The sequence below is a fragment of the Bison bison genome, unplaced genomic scaffold (assembly GCF_000754665.1).
Source record: "Bison bison bison isolate TAMUID 2011002044 unplaced genomic scaffold, Bison_UMD1.0 scf7180017864067, whole genome shotgun sequence".
Lineage (NCBI taxonomy): Eukaryota > Metazoa > Chordata > Mammalia > Artiodactyla > Bovidae > Bison > Bison bison.
In genome coordinates this window covers 2,396,241-2,410,368 of record NW_011494639.1, presented here as the reverse complement: position 1 = coordinate 2,410,368, position 14,128 = coordinate 2,396,241, and the positions used below count along the sequence as shown (strand labels likewise).

Genomic DNA, 14,128 nt, shown 5'->3' with positions numbered 1-14,128 from the left:
ACTGTGGTGTTGGAGAAGACTCTTGAGAGTCCCTTGGACTGCAAGGAGATCCAACCAGTCCATTCTGAAGGAGATCAGCCCTGGGATTTCTTTGGAGGGAATGATGCTAAAGCTGAAACTCCAGTACTTTGGCCACCTCATGCGAAGAGTTGACTCATTGGAAAAGACTCTGATGCTGGGAGGGACTGGGGGCAGGAGGAGAAGGGGACGACAGAGGATGAGATGGCTGGATGGTATCACTGACTCGATGGACGTGAGTCTCAGTGAACTCCGGGAGATGGTGATGGACAGGGAGGCCTGGCATGCTGCGATTCATGGGGTCGCAAAGAGTCAGACACGACTGAGCGACTGATCTGATCTGATCTGATGCTTATTTCAGACTTTAATTCTAAACCATTGAATTCTGATAAATACAAACCAGTTTCTTTCACATCTAAGAACTTCCTCCTATATTTTAATATTATGTCAACTAGTTCTCTTTAAATATTTTCATGTTATTATATTTTTTTCCAACTTTACTGAGGCACAGTTGACAACTGAAAACTGTAAATATTTAAGGTACAACTATGAATATTCACCACAAACAAGCTAATTGATACATCCATCACCTCAGTCATCATCTTTTGTGGGTATTTGTGGTGAGAACACATTATGATCTCTTGCCAGGGACACAACCCAGTATCAATAATTTCAGTCACACTGCTATGCGTTCAATCTCCAGAACGATGCATTTTGCATAAATGAAACCTGTGTTGGAGCAGAATGAAACAGGCAGCAGGTTCAGTCTTGGTCCTTTGAGGCTGTGAATCCAACCTTCAAATCATTAAAGTAGGGACTAATTTCAGTCAAAAATGCTTTCAGAATAAGGAGTGGTTCTGGAAGTTAACCAAGTCACCCATAACAAGATTGGCATTAATTACATAGCTTAAGAAAGAATCTATCAGTCAAAAAGGGAAAAGATGAGCAATGGAATGATGAAACTAAGAGGAATAAAGCTTGGCGGTGCACCATGACACACCTTTCAGTAGTGTCCATTTCAGTGGGAGATTTAGGGAGATATTACATAATTTAACCAGTAGGTAAACTTTTTTATATTTTAAATTAATAATAACAAAAAAAAAGAAAATTAAAAAAGTAAAATTTAAAACAATGAAGCTCTAATACTTTTAGCAGATAGCTTTGTGGACCCATAGGGGATAAACGTTCTCTTTTCTGTCAGTGTACATGCATGAGAAGTACCAAATGCACCTTAATTTATTCAATAGATACTAAGCAACAGGAATGAGAGCCCGAACAAGACAGATGTGGCTCCTGACCCCAGAGACTTAACAGTGTAAGCGCTACAAGGCACCTGACCTTGACTTGGGAGATAGAGACTTCCTGGAGGAAATGACTCCTAAACTGAAATATGAAGATATAAAGATTCTAAAATAAGAAAGAAGAGAGATGAAGCAAAGAGAAAAAAAGAGTATTTATGGTTTAAAAAAGAACTCACAGAAAAGACAGAAATACATTTTAAGAGAATAAAATAAAATGTACAAAGTGTCTAGCGATAAAGCTGGATAGAGAGCAAGGCCAGAATCATGACTATAAAGACCGCTGAGGACTCTGGGTTCTGTCCTGAAATCACTGGGGCCTCCGAGTGGCTTTGCAGGGGTGCAGTTAGTGAAGATCCACCTGCCAACGCAGGAGATACAAGAGATGTGGGCTCAATCCCTGGGTCAGGAAGACCTTCTGGAGAAGAAAAACGGCAACTCATCCCAGGATTCTTGACTAGAAAATTCCGTGGACAGAAGAGTCCGGCAGGCTTCAGTCCATGGGGTCGCGAAGAATCAGACATTACTGAGTACCACGTGGTAAGTTCACTCTGGTATAGAAATAAGGATGCGCATGGACTAGTAAAACACGTTTCGTAATTTCAGCAATCCAAGCTAAAACCAGTGATAACCCGACATACTAGATGGCCCAGCTAACAGACTAGAAGAAAGAGGTACTTGCTGGAGCCCACCTTTTAGGCTGTCTCAAATATCTAAACTAGTAAATGCAGCAGCACATATGTAAGGTCCTATATTAATTTTTTAAAATACTTTTCCTCTACCTGCTCCATTAATGCTCCTATTTCCAATGATAGGAACTTCCAATCCATGGCATGATATCACAATCTTCTAGCAAAATATAAACTACTTAAGGATTTTGTGAACACATATACAAGCTAGCAAGCCACTCACACGCTTTGACAAGTGATCTTTCTTCTATGACGATCCCATTGATATTCAGGTAAATGAAATATAGTCTGCGGGTTAAAATGCCAAATGCTATTATTTTTTTAAGGAGAACCATGGCAGTGACACAAGAAAAGATTAGTACAGGTTATCAAAATACCAACTTTTAATTATCTAGAAAAACATGTGACACTAAACAATCGTCTTTATGTCTCACTGAAATATTTCAGGATGGGTTGTTGACTTCTTTCTGTTAAAGAGTGACTAGTTATGTAGACAAAAAAAACAGATACCATGTCTAGCATTCTTGGGAAAAGCTCACAGTTTCCTCTAAAATGAAAATTTTAATTTAATCTACAAACTTACAGATAGCATCTAGATTCTAGATGAAAATCTGAAAGCCCAACAAGACAGTCACCAGGCTTCAGGGCAGGTCCTACCACTCCGGCCATCTCGCAGGCAGGTGCTAATATTAGAGCCAGCTTTGCTTTTTTGCCGTGTGCCAACCTCTCCAGTTCATCACAACTGCCTTAACTGGTGACTCAATCTATTGTCATTAGAGGACATATAAGTCACTCCCTCTCTAACTGAATATTCTCTTTTTCTGGCCCAGCAACCTAAGATGAGGGAAGAGCAAATAGCTGTGGACATGACTGAGTGCTGAGATATGGACATGGACAGAGGCAGAAAGAACAAATCCACACAAAAGGATGGAAGATTACATCCCAAACTCAATGACTCGGTCTCAGCTTAAGGGCTTCCCTGGTGGCTCAGACTGGAGATAGAACTGCCATATGACCCAGCAATCCCACTGCTGGGCATACACACTGAGGAAACCAGAAGTGAAAGAGACACGCGTACCCCAATGTTCATCACAGCACTGTTTACAATAGCCAGGACATGGAAGCAACCTAGACACCCATCGGCAGATGAATGGATAAGAAAGCTGTGGTACATATACACAATGGAATATTACTCAGCCATTAAAAAGAATGCATTTGAATCAGTTCTAATGAGGTGGATGAACTGAAGCCTATTATACAGAGTGAAGTAAGTCAGAAAGAAAAACACCAATACAGTATACTAACACATTTATATGGAATTTAAAAAGATGGTAATGATGACCCTATGTGCGAGACAGCAAAACAGACACAGATGTAAAGAACAGTCTTTTGGACTTTGTGGGAGAAGGCGAGCGTGGGATGATTTGAGAGGGTAGCATTGAAATGTGTATATTATCATATGTGAAGTGGATCACCGGTCCAGGTTCGATGCATGAGACAGGGTGCTCAGGGCTGGTGCACTGGGATGACCCTGAGGGATGGGATGGGGAGGGAGGTTGGAGGGGGGTTCTGGATGGGGAACACACGTGTGCCCATGGCTGATTCATGTCAATGTATGTCAAAAACCACTACAATATTGTATAGTAATTAGCCTCCAATTAAAATAAATTAATTTAAAAAAAAAAGAATCTGCCTGCAATGCAGGAGACCTGGTTTGATCCCTGGCTTGGGAAGATACCTGGGAGAAGGGAACAGCTACCCACTCCAATATTCAGGCCTGGAGAATTCCATGGACAAAGGAGTCTGGCAGGCTACAGTTCATGGGGTCACAAAGAGTTGGACACAACTGAGAGACTTTCACTTTAAATCAACTTAAAGAAAATAACTCTATAAACTGTTATTTCATATCTTTGCCAATAAACTGAATGAAGGAACTGAGAATACGTTCACTAATTTTGTAGATGATGTTAGGAATGTTATATTGGGCATGGTGGCTAATTCATTAAAAGAAAGATACATGAGGAATCTCAAAATACTAAAGAAATAATACACCAAAACAAAATGAAGTTCAACATAGATAATGCCAAGTTACTATCCCACTAGGAGCCAAATGCTGATAAAGGTTAATGAAAATTTTGGCTTAATAAAATGTGCTAAGCAAAAATGTAAAATAATGTTATAATACATGTAAGATAAATATCAGCAGCGTAAAGTTTTTAACAAGTGAAAACTAAGCCTTCTATTATGCCATCGGATTCTTATTAAAGCAGTTAGGTTATCTCATATTCAAAACAATGTTCAATTTCTAGTCTCCTTGAGTTCCAGTGAAAACAGCAGTCTGATATCCCATCTCTTGTATTTTCACAAATATCTTGATATTACTTGGAGGCTAATGAAAGTGTAATTCAGTCTTAAATGCTGTGTTCTTTTATCATAAAAGGATGAAACAGTCAATTAAAGAAGTTTTAAAAAGAAGGCATAATATAGCCCTAGAAAGAAAGCAGTAGAAATAATAAAGATAAAAGCATCAATTACTTAAGATTAAAAACAATACAAGAATTCAAGAACTTTTTCTTAGATTTGGGGGGGTGGAGAACTAAAATAAAATATACACACCTTTAGCAAGTCTAATCAATAATTACAATAAAACTAATCAATAATTACAATAAAACTAACACTAATTCAGGGAATTCTGTGGTGGTCCAGTGGTTAGGACTGCACACTTCCAATGCGGGGGGCCAGGGTTCCATCCCTTATCAGGTAACTGAGATCTGGCATGCCCTGTGGCATGAAAAGGGGAAAAAAAACCCCACTAATTGCAGGTTTACTATGCTATATTTTACAGGTAACATTTCCATTCCCATTCTGTAACTCTACCCTTGAAGAAAAGGATACTGAAACTTGATGGATTGAATAATTTCAAATTCACAGAGATATGATATTTGGCAAAACTAATACATTTATGTAAAGTTTAAAAATAAAATAAAAAAAAAAATTCACAGAGATGTTAAGTGGCAGAGTCAAGATTCAAACAAAAGTTTTTTAACTCAGATCTCATTATCTGAACCAATATACTGCTTACAAATACAGGATACAGAGCAGAGACATAACCATAGGTAGGGAGGATATTTAAAATTTTAAAGGCAAATACTTTGCATACCTCAGCACAGATATCCAAACATCTACAAAATAAGCATAAAAATTTTTTAAGAATAAAAGAATTACCTTAACTAAAGCACTGTTTTGTTTATTTTTTTAGTACTTTTGTACGGGTTTAGTTGCTCAGTCATGTTGGACTCTTTGTGACCCTTTGGATTGTAACCTGCCAGGCTCCTCTGTCTGTGAGATTTTTCAGGCAAGAGTGGGCTGCCATTTCCTTTTCCAGGAATTATGGTGGCAACAAGCAAACACTGGGATTTTTGATATGTTTCAAACGTTGCAGAGATTTTGAAAGGGACTGAGCCAGGGCCTTCTTTCTCCCAACTGGTGCATGATCACTTATCTCAGCTTTCCAAAGAGTTTGAGCATTACTTCCCAACCACAAAAGATCCCCAAGCTGGGAAGGAATGGATCTGAGAACATTTATTAATAAGCCAGGTGAACTGAATGACTGTGCTTGAGATTGAAAAATGGTGGTCTTAAAAGTACATTTGAGACAACTTCAAATCTCCGTTAAGTTCAGGATTCAAGTCAAGGCAGAATATCTTGAGATGGCCACAAAGGCACTGAAAAATCGGCTTCCATGTCCAACATCCTCTCTTTGTGAAGCAGGGTTTTCTGCAGCGATAGCAACCAAAACGAGACTGTGACTGGACATAAGCAACACACTTGGAATGTTGCTGTCTCCTATCACCCCCAAGTGGGATTGTCTGGCTGCAGGAAAATTTTGCTCAGGGCTGCTACTGATTCTGCATTATGGTGAGTCATATAATTATTCCATTATATATCACAATGCAATAATAACAGAGGTACAGTGCACAACACGCGTAATGCACTTGAATCATCCCGAAGCCATCCCCCTGCCCCCGGTCTGTGGAAAAACTGTCTACCATGAAACGGGTCACTGGCGCCAAAAAGGCTGGGGAGCGCTAATCCGCCACTATGCCACACCCGTAACAGTCATTCCCAGACACATTCCCCATGTTTCAGTCTATATAAACTGGAAAAATCAAGCAGTTCTTCTGGATTATGGAACGACTCCTCAAGAGTCACTCTTTGTACTTCACGTCCAAGGCAGCTAAGACTCCAGTCCACTCAGGTCCAGAAGGACAGACGGATGGTGGAGGAGGGTTTTAAGGAGAATCAGGAGTGTGTCACAAAGCAGCTGTCTCAGAAGAGGCACTGCAGCTTCCTTGGGCATGTCATGCTAACTCCAAACTCATCAGGCTCTTCCCATGTGTCATCATTCCAATTTTCAGGATCCCACCCCCGCCCCGCCCCCACCGCAATCAACACCCTCATTTCAACAGCAGACATTCTACAAAGCTGGGGATCCAGTTTGCATTGTAATTTAGCCATTTTGAGGAAGAGACTTTGGATTTCATTTTCAGCCATCTCAGTTCTCTGAATTACAAGAGATAAGGCTCTCTTTAGGGGAAGACAGAGAAATTTTCAGGTGATTTATGAGCTTGGAATTCAAATCCCTTTGCTCACCTTTTTCTCCCCGGCCATGTTCATGAAACTTGTTATTCTGAAAAAATGTTTCCAGGTGTCAAAAGACATGGTGTCTCACCTCTTAAAAAGTATTTGATTAGGAGTATCCGCTGATGATCTTGTGCCTATCACTACTGCCACACCAGGCCATGGACAACCAGTACTCTCTTTACTACTTAAAATAGAATCAGCACCTTTAAATCAAATCAGATCAAGTTGGAGAAATCCCAGAACAAATTCGGAACATGCATTCTTAAGATACTCTTCCTTTAAAAGTACTCTCAGTAACAAAACCTATATTAGGGTTCTCCAGAGAAACAGAACAAAGAGGAGAGAGGGAGGGAAGGAAGGAGAGGAAGGGGCAAAGATTTATTTTGAGAAACTGGGCCGTAATATTGTTGGGGCTGGCAAATATGAAACATTAAGAACAGACCAGCAGGCTGAAGACCCAGGGAAGAGTTGATGTTACTGTAGTCTTGCAGTCTATAGACAGAAATCCTTCCTTTTTGGCTGGATCTCAAGTCTTTCCTTTCAAGGCCTTCAACTGATTCGATGAAGCTCATCTGTATTATGTATGGTAATATGCTTTGCTCAAAAAATTACTGGCTTAAAGGTCAGTCATATCTAAAAAATACATCAGAGAAACATTTAGACTGGGGTTTGACCAAACAACTGAGTACTACACCCTAGCCAAGATGACACAGAAAATTAACTCTCACAATATCCATACAAAAACCTGTACACAAAATTTTATAAGTCTTATGTGTAATACCCCCAAAATGGAGAGCACACAACTGTCCTTCAACAAGTGAATATTTAAACAGACTGTGGTACACCGATGCCATGAAATACTCTCAGCAATAAAAAGGAGCAAATTACTGATATATGCAACAATTTGGGTGGAATTCAAGGGCATTAGGCTAAGCAAAAAAATCCAGTCTCAAAAGGTCACATATTATATAACTCTACTTATATAGCATATTAAAATTACAAAATCATAGAGTTAAAGAATAGAGTAATTATTACTAGGCATTAAGGATATTCATTCAGGTCATTATGAAGATGTATTTATTAATATAAGAGGGATTGTTTTGGTTAAGAATTCATGGGAAGGTTTAGAGAGAAAATGTTTAAAGAGATGCATAATGATTTTCACTAAACCAGATATTAAAATAATTACCAAGATTAACAAGAGAATAGACGGAACAATGAAACCATATAAGAAGTTCAGTATATTTGTATACACAGTGAGCCAGAATATGATAAAGAAGGTTGTCTCAAATCAGTGAAGAAAAAATAAACTCAGAGGTTATTCAATAAGCAATGCTGTCATCTTTGGGTGTAGATACAGGGATTTCACATACATATTAGCTATTTGAAAAAATGTTTAAGTTTAAATGAATTTCGATTTTAAATAAAATTTACTAAAGCAAAGCAAAAACTCATAAGTAAAAATGATTAATACTTTTTCCTGCATACAAATATAAAAATTCTATGCATCAAAAGATGCTATAATCAAAATTCAAAATTATACAATGAAGAGGACAGCAAAAACTAAGATATAGCAAAAAAAGAGAGAAAGAAAAGTTACCAGTCTTAACACGCACTTGATATTTTTAATAAACTTTAAACCTACAAGAGCAATTTCAAATAGACAGTCACCAAATAATTGTAAATTATCATTAAAGAGAAAACTATCCTAAGACTCTTTGTGTACATTCCAAAAGTCACTGGTAAATGTAATCCAGTTGATCTATGCAAGGGCAACAAAGGAAAATTAAGAGAATTAGAATTAAATTCTCCTTTGGGTCTGGTAAAGCCACTCCTGTCTTACCAAGGAATTTCTTTGTGAACAATCCCTAAAATCAAATCTTTTGTGCCTAAATTTCCCATCTACTCTGAAGACTGAGGTGCACACGACGCTGTTGAATACTTTGGTGGCTGTGTTGTTTCAAATCACACTGCTCCTACTGCAGGATTTTCTTTCATAAAGTTAAACATAATCTATCAAGTAATGCTGGTTTCTATTCTTAAATCTAATCCTATTCTATTCTTAAACTTGATTTAAGAATAGATGCCTAGATGACTGTATAGTCCATCTGGGACAAACTAATTCAGCAGTCTTGGTAGCTATAAAAATAAAGGGAAGGCTACTCAAAAACCTGCAGAGCAGGCTATGGAAGGGATCTAATACTCAAAATTCAATTTAGACACTTAGGGAGTTTTCATTAAAGACAACAGGAAGAAAAATAACATGAAAAATATCCGCACTCATGGTAAACAGAGAAAGGGAGGGTAAACAATATACCAATTTGACAAAGCTTTTTAAACAAATAAATGAGAAAATAATCTTGCATGTGATTATTATTAATGAAATCTGCTATAAACTTTTAAAAATACCTTAAAAATTAGGATATTCTTTGACACTGATAATCTATTCCCAGGAATTTTGTGTCAATGTAAAAATTACTTTTTTCTAAGGAAACAATCAAAGCTACTGAAAACAGTATAAATGTTTCTATTCAAAAATATTATTTGTAATAACATAAATTTGTACATTAAAAAAAATCCAGAAATAGGAGATTGGTTAATAAATAATAGTATTCCCATACAATAGAACACTATATTATCATTAAAAATTAGATAAACAGTAAGAAAATAAATTGAAAAATGGTTGCTAATGTAGGAAAATATTCAATGTTACATTAGGTTAGAAAAATTCTGGACATAATCCACAGAGTGATACCTGTTTTGTTTAAACTATGTGTATATTTAAATTTTAAAATTATATGATAATAATGATATATTAATTGTTATTGTGGAGGGTATAATTATGTGCTATATATTTTCTAAACAATTCTCTGTATTTTCTAAATTACTGAAAATGAACAAATATTACTAGATGACCAGAAAAAAAGCTACTGTATTTCATTATATAAATATATATTGAGATTATATATAATGAAATTATATATATATAATATATATAACACCCACACACACACAGGATCCTTTTATTCTTAAAAAGGCAATACAGAACAATTTCCAAAATCTGATGTAAAGAGCACAAGATAACAGGATTTTAACATGTTAATTGCGAGAAAAGAATGACAAAGTTTCTATAATAAAATACATTTAGGAAAAACTGGGCTAAATAGAGTCGAAAAGTCTTCTTCAGGCTTCCAGAGCCTTCAAACGCAAATTTTTCAACCTCAGCCACCTCCATGCCAGCCCCTAGAGAGACTCCATAGAACCTCTAAGAATTCGGAGAACCACTTAAAAATCGCCAGTCTCTTCTATTATTCTCACATGCTGGATGTATTTTATAAAATGTAATGAGACAGGGAGGGAAGAAGAATGAATTACGTTACAATAATAGTGAACTTCCACAAGGCAATAATGTCTAAGTACATATTGGGACCAGGGACAGGGGGCAAGAACTGAAGAAGACAGCAGATGGAAAGGCGTGCAAACTTGACCTGCTTATTAAAACTGGTCTTATATGGATATATTATAAAATATGCAAATTGCATACATATGCTTTCACACGTCATGACAAATCACACTGATGTGGTAGAATTTTAAAGATACTATAAACTGAAATTATACATATACCTTAGCATTTAAATTAAAACTGCACCTTTGACTTTAAAAGCACCAGAGAGTTCAGTGCTAAAATTTATGCAGCAGAAAACAAACTTCAGCATTATTTACCAAACAGATCTTCATATTAGCCATTAGATGGCACCACATATCTACTAGTTAACATAACTGTAATCTTCCCCCATGTGTTTAAAAAGTATTATAAAACATATTTATCTTTTAAGTAAATATCATACATGTTATCTTTTGTCATGATTAAATCTTAAGTTTTCAAATGAAGAAAAATAATTAAACAATTATATCAGTATCACCCTTTCTGCAACATTACAATTTAAAAAAACTAAGTCCATTCAGAAATCAAACTGGAATGTTCTAAGACAACTATTCAAAAGTTAAATGGCAAATGGCTAGAGAACGTCTTCCCTTAAGACAAACAGAAGATAAGACTAATTTTCTACCTTAATTTTTTTCTACTTCTTTTCCTTTCATAAATCTTACACTGTCCAGCTTCTAATTCTTCTCAATAATCTAATTTCTGTCTACTGTTCTTACCTAAATTTCATCATATTTTATTCTCTAATCTAGGACTCTCAATTTCTATCAATTTAAAGTGTAGCTTCCTAGTCTCTACCCTGATACCCTCTGTTCCACATCTTTTTATCTACTATTTAGACACACAAAAAACTGCCCTATTCTGCTCATTGCTTTTTCCAATCCAAATTAAGATAGAGTAACAAGGATAAGATTGACCCTACAACCTGAAAACACTGAAACACAAGACAAAATATACGAAAGACACTGGACACGGGCAAGAAAGGGCAGTGACCACGGAGAAAGGAAAAAAGTGATAATTATTATTTTCCAAGCTTACCGCCTGGAGAAAGTTTCCAGGCTGCAGCAAAGAGAAAGGGAGCCCAAGCAGTGCCCTGGGAATAAAAGGAGGCTAAGGAGGCCAGAGTTTGCACAGCTGAGTATCAGAGAATAGAAAGGGTTAGTCGCTCAGTGTCTGATTTCCTCACGACCCCATGGACTGAAGCCCACCAGGCTCCTCTGTCCATGGAATCTTCCAGGCAAGAATACTGGAGTGGGTTGACATTCCCTTCTCCTGGGGATTTCCTGACCCAGGGATCGAACCTAGGTCTCCGACATCGCAGGCAGATTCTTTACCATCTGAGCCAGAATGAAAGCTGTGCAGAAAGAACTCCAGAGAGCCGTGCTGAGTCACCCATAAGTAAGAATACAGCTGAGTACTGCTCAAGACATAAAACCACCAGAGATTGGGAAAAGACTCCTCCAAAAGGATTAAAGACAAAAGTGGTCAAACATCACACAGCACAGAAATAGTGTCTATTTTCAAGATCCAAAACGAAACACCAAACCTATAGGGCACTGATTAGAATTCTAGAATATCTTGCCCAAAGGTGAGGAAAAATTAAACTCTAGAATAAATGCAGGTATGATCCCACCAAACAATATTTAAAAGAAGACAAAAAGGAACAAGCTGTTTCCAAGTAACAGCCTAATTCATAACAAAATTCAAAAAAGTAAACAAAATAGCTAACATACAACAAGGAAAACTTCACAATATCTAGCATTCAATAAAAAATTATTAGGCACACAAAGAAGAGGAGGTGAAAATTTTTTAAAAAATCAAAACTGACTCAGAATGACAGAATTAGCAGACCATGATATATGGTTCCAGGTAATTTCACCAATAAGCATCTTTGCTACATATCAGCCATAAATATTTTCACCACATACCTAATTGGTCATAAGGTAATTTTGCTGTAAAAGATTAATAATAAAAAAGAGGGACATTTAAAAGTACATAATGAAACATTAAGAAATGAATACATTAAAGAAACTATAGCAAAATATAAAAGTGTGGAATATATTTAAAATGTGTGTAAAGTCATAACAAAGCTGTACAAATTAACTGATCTTATGAGTTGTAACAAGCACTGTCCTCAAAGTCTTTCATTCACAGAATTTTATACGTCTTTTCTTCTTATTAATTCATCTCCTCGTTGGCATTACTCTTTTACTTTTTCAATAAAATTCCTTTCTATATTAAGAGGAGTAACAGTTTCCAAATACTAGGATGCATATCTGTAAACTGAGCTTTGAATTTCAGTGAAAGCCATCCACACTGTTGCTTGTTCTTCCTATACTGTCTCATGTCTGTTAATAGACACTGCAAACTTCTAAGGGAAATGTGAGTTCATTGCTGCAGGTTCAGATCACCAAAGGATCTGCAAACTGATACATTAGTTCCTAGTATAATATGCAATTGGGCTTTATCCTCTCTTATTTCACACTTCTAGTATGTTTTATCACCATATTTTCTATCAACTCAGTATATATTATATATAGTTTGTTACCATTGCTATTTTAAGATCACCACACCTACTGGTCACTGTATAGACTATTATGAGGGCTAAGGTTTATATAATACAAAAATGGGTACATTGCATTAACAGAGAAATGAAACCAAACTGCCAACCAGTTATTTTATCTTTATGGCAAAACTGCCTTACAGCCAATTAGTTATGCAATGACAATGCTTGCAGGAAAGATGCTTAAAGAGAAATATTGGACACAATACTAACAGTTATTATAATGTATCCCATGGGTTCAAAAAGCTAGCAAAAAGACAAAGTATTAAGAACCATTGATATATGTTTTTAAAAACCTAAATCAACCTTCTAAAGATGAAAACTATAATATCAGAGGTAAAAAGATTAACAACAGATTAAATATTGAAAAATAAACATTAGCTGACTTGAAGACATAGCAATAGAAAGTAACTGAATAAAACAAAGAAAACAATTCTTAAAATGAACAGAAAGGCTGTAAACTGTGAGACAACTTAAGGTGCACAAATATATACGTAATTAGGGTCCATAAAAAGAGAGGCCAGAGAAGGGAGAATTAAGAAAACATTTGAAAAAATAAAGTTCAAAATTTTTACAAATTAAATGAAAATGACAAACTACAGAAGCTAACTGAACCCAAGTACAAAAAACATGAAGAAAGGTACAAAAAGGAATATCATATTCAAATTATTTAAAAACAGTTATTAAGATCTTAAAAGCAACCAGAAAAAAATTACACATTATGTAGAAAGGAAAAAAGATAAGGTTAACAACAAATTATTTGTTAGAAACAAATGCAAGCTAGAAAAAGTGGAGCACCCATCACTACAGTACTGAAAGAAGGGGAAAGGTGATTAACCTAGAATTCTTTACCAGTGAAAATATCTTTGAAAAACAAAGGTAAAATAACAGTAATAAATTGTTCTTAAACTGTGAGACATTCAAAAGCGAAAAGAATTCACCACTAGCAAACCTACTCGAGAAATGTTAAAGTCCTTTAAGCAAAAAGAAAATGATAACACATGGAAACAGATTTATCAAAAAGGAATACAAGGCACTGGAAATAGCAAATGCATGGGTAAAGACAGACTTATTAATTTTTTAAAAAGATAATTGAGAGTGATATCAAGGAAAATGGAGGAGAAACGTCAAGGGTTGGTTTCTGCACTGAAACAACTATTACACTGGAAAAAGGCGTCAGAACCAACGATTCTTCCACAAAAAAATTTTGTTTTCTATTTCTTTACTTCTGTACCTACATGAGATAACAGATACTCACTACACTTATTGTGATAACCATCTCATGATGCATGTAAAGTTGTACACGAGAAACTTATACAGTGCTGTACCTCAATTATATCCCAATGAGATTTAAAATTTCTTTTGAAGTCATCTATTGCTGAATTCTGCAACCTAATCAGACACTTAGAGCAACCAGAGACATACCTGATGAAGAAGAGGTTGCTGAAATTTGGTAGCAGAGCAGTGGTGT

The 14,128-nt window shown here is 36.1% G+C and overlaps 1 protein-coding gene and 1 pseudogene across 1 annotated transcript in view; one reads left to right on the top strand and one right to left on the bottom strand.

The window, feature by feature from the left end:
• The window catches only part of SYT14 (synaptotagmin XIV), a 202,929-nt gene that overhangs the window by 153,827 nt on the left and 34,974 nt on the right, over window positions 1–14,128 (bottom strand). The window lies entirely within an intron of this gene.
• Window positions 11,947–14,128, top strand: part of LOC104986344 — a 13,508-nt pseudogene continuing 11,326 nt past the window's right edge.